This window comes from Stegastes partitus, unplaced genomic scaffold (genome assembly GCF_000690725.1).
Source record: "Stegastes partitus isolate 25-593 unplaced genomic scaffold, Stegastes_partitus-1.0.2 Scaffold1277, whole genome shotgun sequence".
Taxonomy (NCBI): Eukaryota; Metazoa; Chordata; class Actinopteri; family Pomacentridae; genus Stegastes; species Stegastes partitus.
The window spans coordinates 190,472-204,754 of NW_007579008.1; the positions used below are offsets into that span (position 1 = coordinate 190,472).

General features: G+C 38.3%; 1 long non-coding RNA gene across 1 annotated transcript; it reads left to right on the forward strand.

Moving 5' to 3' along the window:
* The first annotated feature begins 4,180 nt into the window (after nucleotides 1-4,180).
* On the forward strand, nucleotides 4,181-9,186 carry LOC103369368 (uncharacterized). Its single transcript, XR_520824.1, has 3 exons — nucleotides 4,181-4,365; nucleotides 8,222-8,329; nucleotides 8,459-9,186. It is a non-coding gene; the product is annotated as an uncharacterized LOC103369368 (long non-coding RNA).
* The last annotated feature ends 5,097 nt before the right edge of the window (nucleotides 9,187-14,283 follow it).

Sequence of the window (14,283 nt, forward strand, 5' to 3'; positions counted from 1 at the left end):
AGAAAAAAGTACAAACTCTGTTTTACTTGCACTGTCAAAAAAACAAACTGTAAAAAAACTCTGGCAACAAGGGTGCCAAAAAATGTAAAATAATGTTGGAATACTGTATTGTTCAAAAATGTAAAAATACCAGCAAGTATGTATATATAAAATATTTTTGCCTAATTAAATACAGCAAAACTCAGATTTTATGGTCACACATTGTAGAAGAACGCATTACTACTTGTAAAAATACAGATTTTTGATATAACATTATATACAGTTGCCAATATGTATGTTAATACTTTTTCGGGTGATTTTTTAAATTATCATCTGTAATTTTACCAAACAAGGACAATGTGTAAAATAGTAATGAATTGTTTAAAGAATTCCAGTTAAAGACTGGACTAAAAACAACTTGAATAGTTTCGCAGTGTACTTCAATTTTATCCATTTATTTTAAGTCAGTTAAAAATTGTCATTTTGGAGTCTTTTTTTTTTTTTTTTTCTGAAATATCCGAACATTTCATGTATTCAGCTTCTCCATGAGATGATTTTCAGCTTTTTCTTACAATAACTCTAAATTTGAGCTTTAAAGTGCTGGTTTGACAGAAGAAAACATGAAGACGTTACTTTGAGTTCACATTTTTATCCAAAAATGCTGCTCCACCACAACCAGCACCAAGAATTAAATAATGTTAATTCTAATGCATGATTCACAGCATTACATTAATTTCTAGAAGTCAGAAAAATGTGAAGATAATGTTTTAAGTGTGTGTTAACAACTAAGGTGGCCAGAGATAACCAGATTGTTCTGACAGCTTCAATCTGCCATAATTCAATCTGAACCCCTGACTTCGGCGGCTTCCTGAAGACGGCCTGAAGTACAAACAATCACTGTCAGCCTTTTCTCCTCCTTCCCACCTCTTTTCATTTCCTCCAGTCTAAATGGCGCGGACAGGAGTCTAAACAGCTCGCCGGGCCGACGGGAGGAGGGGGGGCAAAATGAACAGCGTATTTCTTTTCAGGAGGAGGTGAAGGATGGATGCAAACCAACGGCAGGGAAATTAAAACACATAAATGTAACACACCGGAACATTTTGCACATTCCTTCGACGCTGAATGCTGACAACATGCCCTCGTCTGCCTCTCTGTGTGTTGTAAGAGGGAAATCATGCACAAAATTTATTTTCAGGTGGAATAATCCTTTACGCTTCAGCCGTTTGGTCTCCATCAACAGGTCCTCACTGATGAAACTCACTGACCTACAGCATGGAACCTTTTTTAGTAGCATGAAGACACATTATGGATTATGGCAAATATCAAGTTTAATCAGTTTGATCTATATAACACCCTTCATATGTGATAGTTTAGAAAAAATTTTAATAAGTGTTGAACGACAAGGTACTATTTAGGACATGATAGTTGGACTACTGACAGTTCTGTGTTGCCAAGCAGAGAGCATTGTGTGTGTTTAGCTAGGAAACCATGACAAAGACTTCTGTGGCGGTTAATGGTCTCAGGTCAGAGCTCATGTCTTTGAGACAAACTGGGATTGTTTGTGATCCTTTGCAACAGAGGCATTTGCAAAATAGCTGGCTTTACTACTCAAAGTGTCTGCCTGGATAAATAATATCAGCGCAACACAAATGTGCACATTGCTCAGTTTGCATCACTGATCAATCTATTATTGATTTACGATGCTGCTTCTAGCCTCAACATTCCTTCCGTGTCAATTTTTTTTCCTTGATTTAGTTATGTTGTAATAGTGGCTGTGATCAAATGATATTGACCTAAGCAGTTTGTAGCATTCACAGTTTGTTCAGAGGAGACTCCTTCAGATTCTCCTCTGATAGTGTTCAGTTCTTGATCTGTCAGTTTGTTCTGTTGTTCTTTTTCTGTCCTCAGAATTATGCTGTGTAATCTTGGTATCCAGCACTTGTCTTTTCTACGTGGCACAAATATAACCATGCAGGAATTATTATAGTTATTACAGTTTGAATTTATTCAGTCATTAGAATCTCTAATGTTACATTTACATGAGTGTCAGAACATGTTTATATGAGAGAACTGTTTTGAGTCATTACTAAAAGATGAGCCTGGCGTTAAAATGTAGGTAGAACTGTGACCTTTCATTTGCTGTAATTTGTTTCGACCAGCCACCTATCCCACATGATGATATGATGCCTCAAATTTTCCCCAAAATGCACCTTTTAAAGTTTCTCCAGTGAATGATCAGAACACAGATAAGACATCCAGGGTATCAATGATTGTTTCTATCATTCCATGTCATAGATAATAAACTGGTGCAGTTTTGCTGTTAAAACTATGATATATCAAATGATACTGATGCTCAATGTTGGTTATAGAAAAAATCCTGCTGAACACAAGAGATTTTGGCTTTAGATTGTAACACCTGGAGTTGATGCAAGATTGATTTGGTTGCAGTTTTAAACAGAGTTCAAATGTGTTTTTTTTTTAGAAAGAATGAAAATAATACTAATACTACTACTACTACTACTACTACTACTACTACTAATAATAATAATAATAATAATACCAATACTACTACTACTAATAATAATACTAATACTACTACTACTACTACTACTACTAATAATAATACTACTACTACTACTACTACTACTACTAATATTAATAAGAATAATAATAAGAATAATATAGCACTTTTCAAGACAGTCAAAGTTTACAAAGTAGGTAAGAACACAAAAAAATGAATAAATAAAATATAGGGGAGAAAGGGGCTGCAAGGTAGAGCGGTGGTTAGCACTGTTGCCTCGCAGCAAGAAGGTCACTGGTTCGCGTCCTGGTGAGGACACAGGGATCTTTCTACATGGAATTTGCATGTTCTCCCCGTGCAGCGTGGGTTCTCTCCTGGTTCTTCCTCCCACACAGTCCAAAAACACGTTGAGGTTAATTGGTGATTCTAAACTGTCCGAGGGGTGTAAGTGTGAGTGTGCGTGGTTGTCTGTCTCTAAGTGTAGCCCAGTGATAGACTGGTGACCTGTCCAGGGTGTCCCCTGCCTTCACCCTGAGTCAGCTGAGATAGACTCCAGCCCCCCACGACCCTAGTGAGGATTAAGCGGTGTATTGATGGATGGATGGATGGATGGATAGTGGAGAAAGGAGCACATCAAAAAAGTGGATTTATAAGTTGTTGAAAAGAGTGATATATGGAAATATATATGAAATATGGAGAGTGAGGAGGATTCTCTGATGATTTTTGGGAGTGAGTTCCAAAGATTGGGAGCAGCGATGGAGAAAGCCCTGTCACCCCAGGTCCAGATGGGGGTGGACAGGAGGCGAGCATCTGCTGATCGGAGGGTGGGAATGAGTCAGTGAAGAATTCAGTCAGGTAGGGGGGAGCCAGGTTATGGAGAGCTAAAGCAATTCAAAAGCACAGTAATCCCACCTGCCTCATGTGCCTCAAGGGCCTGTAACTCTGCAAATATTCATAGTATTAAAGTAACATTTTGCACAACTTTACAACATATACTAAAGTTATTGTACATAAAAACAGCTCATTCTCAGGGGATCAGATTTGACTGATTTTATATGGAATGACCCTTCTAGGTGTTGGGATTGTTCTGTTCCTCTTATGTCTGGAAACCAGTGGGGGTATGTTGTTTTTGGGCTTTCAGCTACTCAGCCATGTTACTGCACCGACATCCGACAGATTCATAGATCATCCACCAGCCCAGCCTCTCCTGCCTGCGATCGGGCCTGACAGGAGTGGACAGCTGAGGGTAATCCTCCGCCAGGCAGATGCTCCGAGTGCTGATATCTAGGACACGCTGGCAGGTTTGATCTCTCTCTCTCTCTCTCTCTCTCTCTCTCTCTCTCTCTCTTGCTCTCTCTCTGTAATGTGTCGAGCCGCCGGCCTTTGGGCCAGTAATCCTGGGCTCTTACACCGAGGCCCTCAGAGGCCCTTGAGTGTCAGCAACACATTTTTCTGTGCTGCACACACACACACACACACACACAAAGAGCACAAATACACTCTCTGGCAGCATCAGTGACACCTCGGAGCTAAATATACTGCGAGCGACGGCGACAGGTGACCGGGCTCCTCTACACACCCGGACGCAGCAGGTCAGGGGGTGTGCGGTGGTGCTGGTGGGGCGGAGGGGGGGCGGCGTTGGAGGGCGTTGACTACCTCTGCTGCTCGGAGCCCACAGAGCTCAGATCCAAACCAGTTCTGGGTCCCCCTCGTCTAAGCCAGCTGGTCTGGCTTAACATCTCTGCTTCCATTTGCTTCTTTCTTTTTTTTTTTGTTTTATAATAAATCCTTTCTTGTTTGATACAAGGGATTGAAACCCACAGCTGGAGCTGCTGGGAAACCTTCCAGGTGAAGACAAAGTTCAGGTGAGTCAGCTGAAACATGAAATATGTGTGTTTGTGGAAGAAAGGATGATGAAGGCCTGATTTCAATCAGAATATTGCTGAGTAATGCATTAGAGAAGAAGGAGAGCATGTTTATGACACAGCAAAACAAATGCTGAAAGTGGAAATGGAGATTTAAACTAAATGCTGAATTAGATTAAAGTGGGAATAGTAGATTTTTTTGACCACTTGGTGGCAGCAGCTGTAAATTGAGCATTGTCTTACGCAGCCAGCAAATATGAAACAACATTCTTTTGGTTGTGTGTCATTATTCTGGATTTTTAACAAATGTAAGTCCAATTTTCAGTGTCTTTTAGCTGTAGTTTTGATCTCCTGATTCCTTTTTTGCTGCTAAATGTTGGACTTTTTACAGAGATACTTAAGTATTTTACCGTAATTAAAGCAGAAAGTGCTATTTGGGCAGAACGGCACATTTCAAAGCGTTATATCACTATTTAAATATAATATCTCATAACTGGAGTGTTTTTTTCTAGTGCTTTATCGTGTAAGCAGCATTTTAATGTTACAGCCGGCGGTCATAGAGGTCATTTTAACTACTTCATATATTGCTGCATGGTTTGGTGTTAATGAATTAATAGGAGTTTTTACATTAAAGTGTTACAATATAGACAAACACATACAAACTCAGACACAAAGGCGAGGGAATGTATATATATTTTTTACTTGAATGTTAATATAGTGACATGGCGAGTCCACACGACGTGGTTGGACTAGACATGAATTAAGAAAACCTTCTTAGATTATTTTACTGAAGAGAAGGTAAATATGGACATTCAAAACCACATATCTTAGCCAATGAGCTACTTTTCTTTCTTTCTTTCTTTCTTTCTTTCTTTCTTTCTTTCTTTCTTTCTTTCTTTCTTTCTTTCTTTACAATGAAGATTTTTTTTGGGATCCAAAAAAGTTTTCTTGGATGTCTGTACTGTTTTAAGGGTTTTTTTTAGTATCAGAAAAGTAAAAATACGCCTCTGTGTTTGTCTGCTTAACAGGAATTAAATAGTAGGTTTGTCAAAACCAGACACACAGTTCCAATATATATCATCATGATACCATCAGAAAACACAAACCCCATAAACCAGTTTAAAAAATAAGCTTATCAGTGCTCTCTGGTGGACAAACTCTAACCAGAGACTATTTGTAAATGACCTCACACATACGGTATTGTGGAAATTTTGCTCTGGTAGTTCTCATCCATAGATAAATATACAGAGAACACATCTACAATTCAGCAGAATGGAAACACTAAAACTTTAGGCTGTAAATTCAAAATAATGATCTGAAACAGGTTATGAAGAAGTGTGGAGCTGCAGTCATGATAACTCTCTGTGGGTTCCACTTCTCTCATGTTACATGTAGTCATTATATGTGGTGTTAATATGAAAGTATTGATTAGTGCAGCTTTAAACACTGGTTGTTTGGAGAGGCTGGATTTGTCTTTGCTTTAGTCGCTGTGCGGTTTGTTGTTGCGCTGTTAGTGACTGAAATCATCACTAGATCCGTAATATGGCTTGTTGTAATGTTTTGTAAGTGAATTTTACAGTGGGCATTTGTATTTTGTGTTGTCGGCACATTGGTGAGGCCAAACGTTTGTGATATGCAACAGAAGTTTGGACATATATTTATATTTGGAATTCAGATTTTGCAAAATTTTTAATTAAGAATACTAAAACACATTTTACTGCTACAGTTGTTTACAATAACTTTTGATGTTCAAATTTTTGGCGAAGTGTTTTTTAACATTACTAATCCAAAGAGAAACAACTACCCACTGGTAAGTTAAAGTAGGAAATGTTAATAAAATAATACAGAATAATGATTCATCAGACATTATAATAATATAACAAAACAAAGGCCCCATTGCTACTAATTCTTTAGTACTTGTAGTTAAGTTATTATCATTTGATCTATTAAATGTTTAAAAAAAAAAGACATAATTCACAGTTTTTCGTAGCTCAAGGTGAGTTTTGATATGACTTCAATATTTTATCGTCATCTTTATCAGAATTACAACCATATTTGTTTTTGTATAATTAAACAGACCCCAAGACTCACAGATGTAATTTTGTACAGAATAAACCATACAACATAAACCATAAACAGGCAGCAACAAAAAGTGTTGCAGTGATGCTAGAAAGACATTGCTCATTCATTTATTAACCCTCTGAACCCCAAGACACGCCAATGTGTTTGAAAGGTATGTTATCTTTTTAAAATATCACCAAAATTACACTACGACGTTTAGTTCTGTGGATGAAATTACATTAAAAAGAAGCTTAAAATCATGACATTTTATTTTTCAAAGTTCACAAAAAAATAAACAGTTTGCACTAAACACATGCAGTTAAAAACTTAAAATTCTGTGCCCCTTAGTTGTACTGAGAAGCCTTGGCTGACTCAACTATGACAGTAAAAAACAGTAAAAAAAAAAAAAAAGAAAGAAAGAAAGAAATTGAGAGTTGTCAGTTGAACTGCAGGCTGTGTTTAAACAGAGCAGACAGGAGACAAGAGAGACTGATGGGGAAAGTTAAACATACTGGAATCATAAAATAAATGCAGCATGACTCAAAAACAGTATACAGAGGAGGATACATTCAGCATGGTGAAACATCTTTCAACAGTTGATGTACCGAGTAGTGGGGAAAAGTTGGTAGAGGCTGTAAAAATGTAAATAGTAAAAAATCTACAGCATGTACAGTCAACGTTTTTCCCAGTGTTGGTAACACCCGTGGACACTTGGAATAGTGTTGGATATGTTGATTCAGTCCAATCATGTGTGATTTGTGGTTCCATTGGGAAAATTAACTAAGTTTTAAACCTTCATATTTTTTTGTGTCTCATTGTAAAAATCCCCTGAATAAATGTTTTTCACGAACAAGATTCTGTAGAAATTCTGTGTACCTTGGTGCAAGTGTGGAGCCATGAGTATCTCAGCTGAGACCAGTGGTACAAATATCTTAGAACAGCAAAATAGCTACAGTATGTGGAGCCATGCAGTTAAAAATCATTATGATACTCAGTAGTAGGACCAAACTACTGCATAGGACTCTTTGGGAATACTGTTTGAAGCTTACAGCTAAACAGCAGCTTTAGGCGACTATGAGGAAAGTTTGTTGCAGAGGGTTTTTGTATGTCATGATGCCTGGCACACACTCACCACTGAAGACAGTCTAACTTGTCCAAAGTAACATAAAATTGTCTAAAATGACTCAAAAATAGTCCAAAATGATTTGAAACTTGTCCTGAATCACATAAAAATTCCAGAGTTATTGAAAATTGTAAAAGTTATGAAACTGCTGTGTTGGACTGCCTTGGAATTTGGTTTTAAGTTTATTAGCCTAATAACTAATGCTTCTAAGACTACTTGGAGCTCAGAGAGTTAAATTATGTCTTGATTGTGTTCAGTTTAGTCTCAGACAGGACAAAGAAAAACAACTGAAGCTGAAACAATAGAATCACACTTTTGTTTGAAAACTGCTTGTAACTAATAATCGATTGTAATATATTCCGATTTCTTTTTACATAAGTTTGAGCATGATTGCGAAGCAAAGGTGCACTTTCAATAATTTCCGCTGAGGGGCAGCAGTGAACCTGAGCCCAGACGGAAAGTCTTTATAGTTTGGAGACCTGTTGAAAATTCAAATAGTGATAAAATAAATAACAGCCGCTGATTTAAAACGCAGTTTGTCGGCCTATAACTTCTGTTTAACTCTAGTTTCATACATTTTTTTTCTTTTCAACTTGAATATTTCAAAAAGACTGATTTTATTTGTGTTTCTGCGCGTGCGTGTGGGTGCGCGTGCCGCCTCCTGACGCCCAGGTGCTCGCGGACAGACTGTGAGCAGCGCGTGCTCCGACAGTAGCCGGACGGATGGACTGAACCGCTGGACGGACTCACGGACGGAGACATGCGGGACTGAAGGTGGAGGTAAGCGGCTGCGCTGTGTGTGTGAGTGTGTGAGTGTGTGCGCGTGTCTGCGGCCCCGCACGCCATTGGACTGATAAACAAGCGGACACAAACAGCGGCGCTAATCCTCCTCCTCCTCTTCCTCACAAGTCACAAGCTGCTCCGCACTTTCTGGACAACTTGGCTTGTTGTTGCGCGGCTCTTGAGTCGTGTGTAGCCGCGAGCAGGTCGCCTTCCTCCGGCAGGACTCTGAGGAAACACTCGGGACCTTTTTCCCGTCAGTGAGGAATGAAAGCGCCGCGGTTTGACTTTTCTGCAGCAGCTCTGGGTGAGTGTTTGGAGAAAGTTTGTAAGCGATGGATGATACGTTCATCCAAGGTGCTGGTCTGCACGGCTGGAGTGACCTCCTGAGGGGCCCCGGGCCATGGTTTGGTGTAACTGGACCTCAGTTCTACATGACACCGTAAACCCATCTGTCTCGAGCGGACATGGCAACGATTTTCATAATTGGATAATAGGTTAAGTCATTTTTTGAAGTAAAGCAACACTGTGGCACCAGCTTTCCAAATGGCAATATTTGCTAGTTTTCTAATTTCCTACAGTTGTAAACGGAAAAATGTGACTTCTTTAATGCATGTTACTGGCTTAGTGTGGACATGGTTGGAGTTTAAATGAGTAGAAAACCAGAAAAGTAGAAGATATTTGCAATGGGAAGCTGCGACTAGAAAATGTTTAACAATTACAAAGTGGTCATTTTTTTTAGGTGATATTGTTTGCAATTTTTTTTTTTTTAAAGTGCTGTAGGACTTGCAGGTTTCCAACTATGAATATTTACTTGTTTCCTAGTTTTTTACTAATTTAAACTCAAATTTTGGACTTTTTTCAGAGATTTGTCCAGCTTAGTGTAGACACAGTCTTATTTTACGGTCATAGAAAACAATAGGAAGCTGGTAGCAGACAGACATTTTTTTGGCAGTTGTACTGACAAACTGCTCCACACTATAGGAGGAGTCGCTACTACACATTACTAATTGTTTAAATAATTTTAAGCATAAAATCACAAAAATGTTAATATTTGCTATTTTCATAGTTTTCTGCCATTAGAAATTATATAATTATAATAATATTCATTATTATAATTATATTATTATTAAGAATTAATTCATTGTTAATCATAATAAGAATAATTATTATTATGATTAACAATTAATTAATTCTTTATTGTTATCCAGAAACCGATGAACTTCAGCTGACATGACAACACTTTTTATAATTGAATAATAGTCTCATTTTCTTGAGCAAAAGTGCAAAACATTCTCTAGCAGCAGCTTCTCCAGTGTGGCTATTTGCTTGGTTTCTAGTTTTCAAAGATTATTCATTCAAATTGTGTTACTTTTTTGACTAATGTAGACACTTAAAGTAGACATTGTCTGAGTTTACAAATTCTTTTGGCAGTTTTTTGTTTTAGGTGAATGACTTAATAAAATTTGCAAAAACTGTTGCAATGTCAGATCTAACTTGTTTGTTCCTGGATAATATGTACAAGGTTAATATGAATATTTGCTAGTTTTAGATTGGAAACGCAGTTCTGGTATGTACAACAGAAAAATCCTTAAGCTGCTTAAGTAATTTTTAGGCAAAAAATACCAAAAAGCCTTTATTGTCAACTTCTCAAATATTAATTCTAGAAAAAAAAATAATTCTTTTAACAGCTTGTTATTTGGAATATTTACTTATTCCTCAGTTTTCTACCACTGTAAGGTCTGTATGGTCTGAGTTTACAATTGTAAATAACTGTGAAACTCGCAAATATTACATATAAGATCCTGCTGCTAAGAATACTTAAGCAGTTTTTCTTCAAAATGACTTATATTACTATTCAATTTTTATTTTAATTGTTTTAATGTCAGCTCTCATTCTTTGGTTTTCTACCTAAGATATACAAAGGTAATACAAATATAGTTCAAATCTTTTTTAAGCAAAAGAAAAAACTATTCTGTGGCGCTAGGTTCTTGAATATGAATAGTTGAATATTTGAGATTTTTTTGACTGTTGGTCTGACAAAACAAAGTAGTTTGACAGGATAGTGTTTCTACAGAGCTCAGATTTCCACAATCCGGTGTCTGTTTTAGTTTGAATCAGATTAAAAATGGTTAACTTTTCTTTACATAAAGAGAAAGGCTGTGTCCATGTAAAGAGGCTGCAAACATCAGTGTGATATCATTCACTTATGCTGAGCAATGAGCATGTGGTTCAGTGTCTGCGCCACAAAGTGACTCATTCTCTGCTTATAGAGGGGTGTCCCTAAGTAAACCACATGTATTAGATCAGGTTTCCTGCATCTACATGTGAGACCTTTAAAGGGGCTTAAATCAGTAATTTAGCCTGTGTTTGTTTTTTGAAGTTTGATGAAATCCTTTGAACGATGTTGTCACATAACTCCGCCTCCTATTACACATCCAAACATGACCTATATGCTTTTTGAACTTTTGAAGCATTGTGCAGCCAGTTTGGAAATCAGCTGGGAGCCTTTGTTTGAGTTCTCATCAGGTGCTCTTTCTCAAAAGTTCCATGAACTTTATTTTCCAAGAACTAGTGGTACAGCATTCTCCAAGACATTGTGATATTTCCACAGCAAGGACAAAGCCCCAAGTTGATGAAGCAAATGAGTCCACTAGCAGCATGTGAAAACCAAAACAGTCTGATCAAGCCAAATATTTAGTCAGATTACTTATTAGAGTACACAATGTTGTTGATGCTTAATATTTACTTTAACTGTTTAGTAATTGACAGCTAAATGAGTGAGATAAAATCACACAGTAAATTATAATGTCAGTTCTTAATTAGGGATGTCCTGATCAAGTTTTTTTTGCCCTGGATTTGACCTGTCATTTATTATTTAGGATCTGCCAACACCTTATGCTATTTTACTAACACAGATTAGCCTTAGTACCTAGTTTGTGCCACTAGTTGGAGGATCTAACTATGGTGATTCAAGAAGTAGTCACGAGCACTGCATGTTATCAAGTTCCATTACAGCAAGCAGAGAGCATTTTGTGGGTTTACTTGGTAAAGGGGCACCATGGCAAAGACTTATGTGTTGCTTCATGACCTCCGAGCAGAGCCCATGTGTGAAACCAAGCTTGAATCAATTTGTATAGCATCCTGTGTCCTCGTGGCATTATAGACTGCTGATTTTTTGGCCCATATCATATGTCTGTGGCTGAAAACAGCAATATCAATAAAGGAAAAACATCTGGTGTACCCAATTTGCATTCCAAACTGATAAGTTATGAATTGATAATCCTGAATTAATCAAAAGATATTCAGATTTGCAACACCTGTAGGGGTGGCTCAAGCACTGTCTCCTCACAGCTAAAAGGTCCTCGTTCCGAAGTTTATGGTGAATTCTATGTTGCTAATATGATGCTGCAGTGCTTGTTGGTGTTTCCTTCTCTCTCTTCGTGTACTTATTTCTCCCCCAAAAACATCTCTGAAAGATGTCTGCGATGACATGTAAATACAAACAAAGAAATGGCAGCTTTCTAATGCTTGAAAATCACTGAAGAAACCTTTGTTGTCCCTGAATATTTCCAGACTTTCTAAAAGTACTACACCCTGGAGCAGGTATTCATGGGGGTTAAAGACAACGTATTCTGAATAGTTCGAGGACTATAGTGTTATTTTGGGGGGGGGTCTACCAAAATATGTTCAACAGCACACTTTTTTGCCACTGTGTACAGTACATTGCTGCAGCAACTCTTCTCTGCTTCCATCCAAAATGCTCAGTTTTAGCTCTTGAAAAGTCCGGTGTGCTCTGATTGGTCAGCTGAACGGATCAAAGCCAGATAACATTGGTCATTAACCCCAGATCTCTAAGTATAGGCAGAGAGATGTAGGTCTGGTAGAAGCAGCAAGAATGAGAAAATAATGCTGGTCAATGACACTGCTCTGTCTTAGCCTGCTAGCCTGGTGTTATGCAGATGTGTTACATGGTGATGTAGATACGTTATGGAAGGAAAACCTGGACAAGGTGTTTTAGGCAGGTAAGGAGCAGAGTTTTCTGTGAGAGTGAAAACTCCCTTTGGTGTGGTATAACACACTGAAAGACATGAGGAACCAAAACGTAGAATATCAGCTCTATAACCTATCTCCCTGTACTTTTGTTTATTACGCAGGTTTCTCCTGGTTCCACCAGGCAGGGGCACTGAGTTCCTCAAAAGGTTTCTGCGAAGGGGGAATTCTCTGTTTACATGCATGTAATCTGTAGCCACAGTTGTGTGCCACCACAGACAGTAGACTCCACAGAAGCTCCAATGCCTCAAAACCAGTCAGCCTGTTTTCCATTTATTTCACTTCACGCTTATCTCTACAGTAATGCAGTCAACATATAGTTCTGTGGGTTTCATCAGAGGCTTTGACAAAGGACGGTTTGTATTAGACTGTTATGGGAGAAATTCAGTTAAATGCCTGCAAGCCTTTAATTAACTGAATGTACAATATGTAAATGATGTATCTATAGCAGGACATCTGCTCTGCTGTACACAGCTGGGTTTTATGGCATTTTAAACCCTCTTGACCCCAAAACACGCCTGCGGGACACAAAGTGTTGTCACTTCGCTGTTAGAAGACACATTTAGCATAGTGAAATACAGTCAGGTCCAAAATATTTAGACATTGACAAATTTCCAGCAATTCGACTCTACACCACCACAATGAATTTAAAATGAAACAATCAAGATGTGCTTTAAGTGCAGACTTTCAGCTTTAATTTGAGGGTATTTACATCTAAACCAGGTGAACGCTGTAGGAATTACAACACATTTTTGTTTTTTATTTTTTCTGCCCTCCACCTTTTTAAGGGACCAAAAGTAACTGGATAAACTAACATATTCATCAATCAAATCTTCACTTTTAATATTTGGTTGTAAATCATTTGCAGTCAATGACAATCTGAAGTCTTGAACCCGTAGACATCACCAGACGCAGGGTTTGGTCCCTGGTGATGCTCTGCCAGTCATGTGCCACTGTCTTCAGCTTCTGTTTCTTCTTTTGGCATTTTCCCTTCAGTTTTGTCTTCAGCAAGTGAAATGCAAGCTCAGTTGGATTCAGGTCAGGTGATTGATTTGACCAGAACATTCCACTTCTTTACCTTAAAAACTCTCCGGTTGCCTTTGCAGTATGCTTCAGGTCATTGTCCATCTGCACTGTGAAGTGCCGGCCATTGAGTTCTGAAGCATTTGGCTGAATATGAGCAGATTATATGACCCGAAGCACTTCAGAATTCATCCTGCTACTTTTGTCAGCAGTCACATCATCAATAAATATAAGAGAACCAGTTCCATTGGCAGCCATGCATACCCACCCACTACACTACCACCAGAATGCTTCACTGATGAGGTACTATGCTTTGGATCTTGAGCAGTTCCTTCCCTTCTCCATACTCTTCCCTTCCCATCATTCTGATACAGCTGATATTTGTCTCAGCTATTCTTAGGATGTTGTTCCAGAACAACTGCACAGGCTCTTTTAATTGTTTTTTTGGCAAACTCTAATATGGCCTTCCTGTTTTTGAGGCTCACCAATGGTTTACACCTTGTGGTAAACCCTCTGTATTCACTCTGGTGAAGCCTTCTCTTAATTGTTGTCTTTGACACCAATACACTTACCTCCTGGACACTGTTCTTGATCTGGCCAACTATTGTGAAGGGGTTTTCTTGCCCAGGGAAAGGATTCTTCTGTCATCTACCACACTTGTTTTCTGTGGTCTTTCGGGTCTTTTTGCGTTGCTGAGCTCACCAGTGCGTTGTTTCTTTTTAAGAATGTACCAAACAGTTAATTTGGCCACACCTAATGTTTTTGCTATCTCTCTGATGGGTTTGTTTTGATTTTTCATTCTAATGATGGCCTGCTTCACTGGTAGTGACAGTTCTTTGGACTTCATATTGAGAGTTGACTTCACCAGATTCCAGATG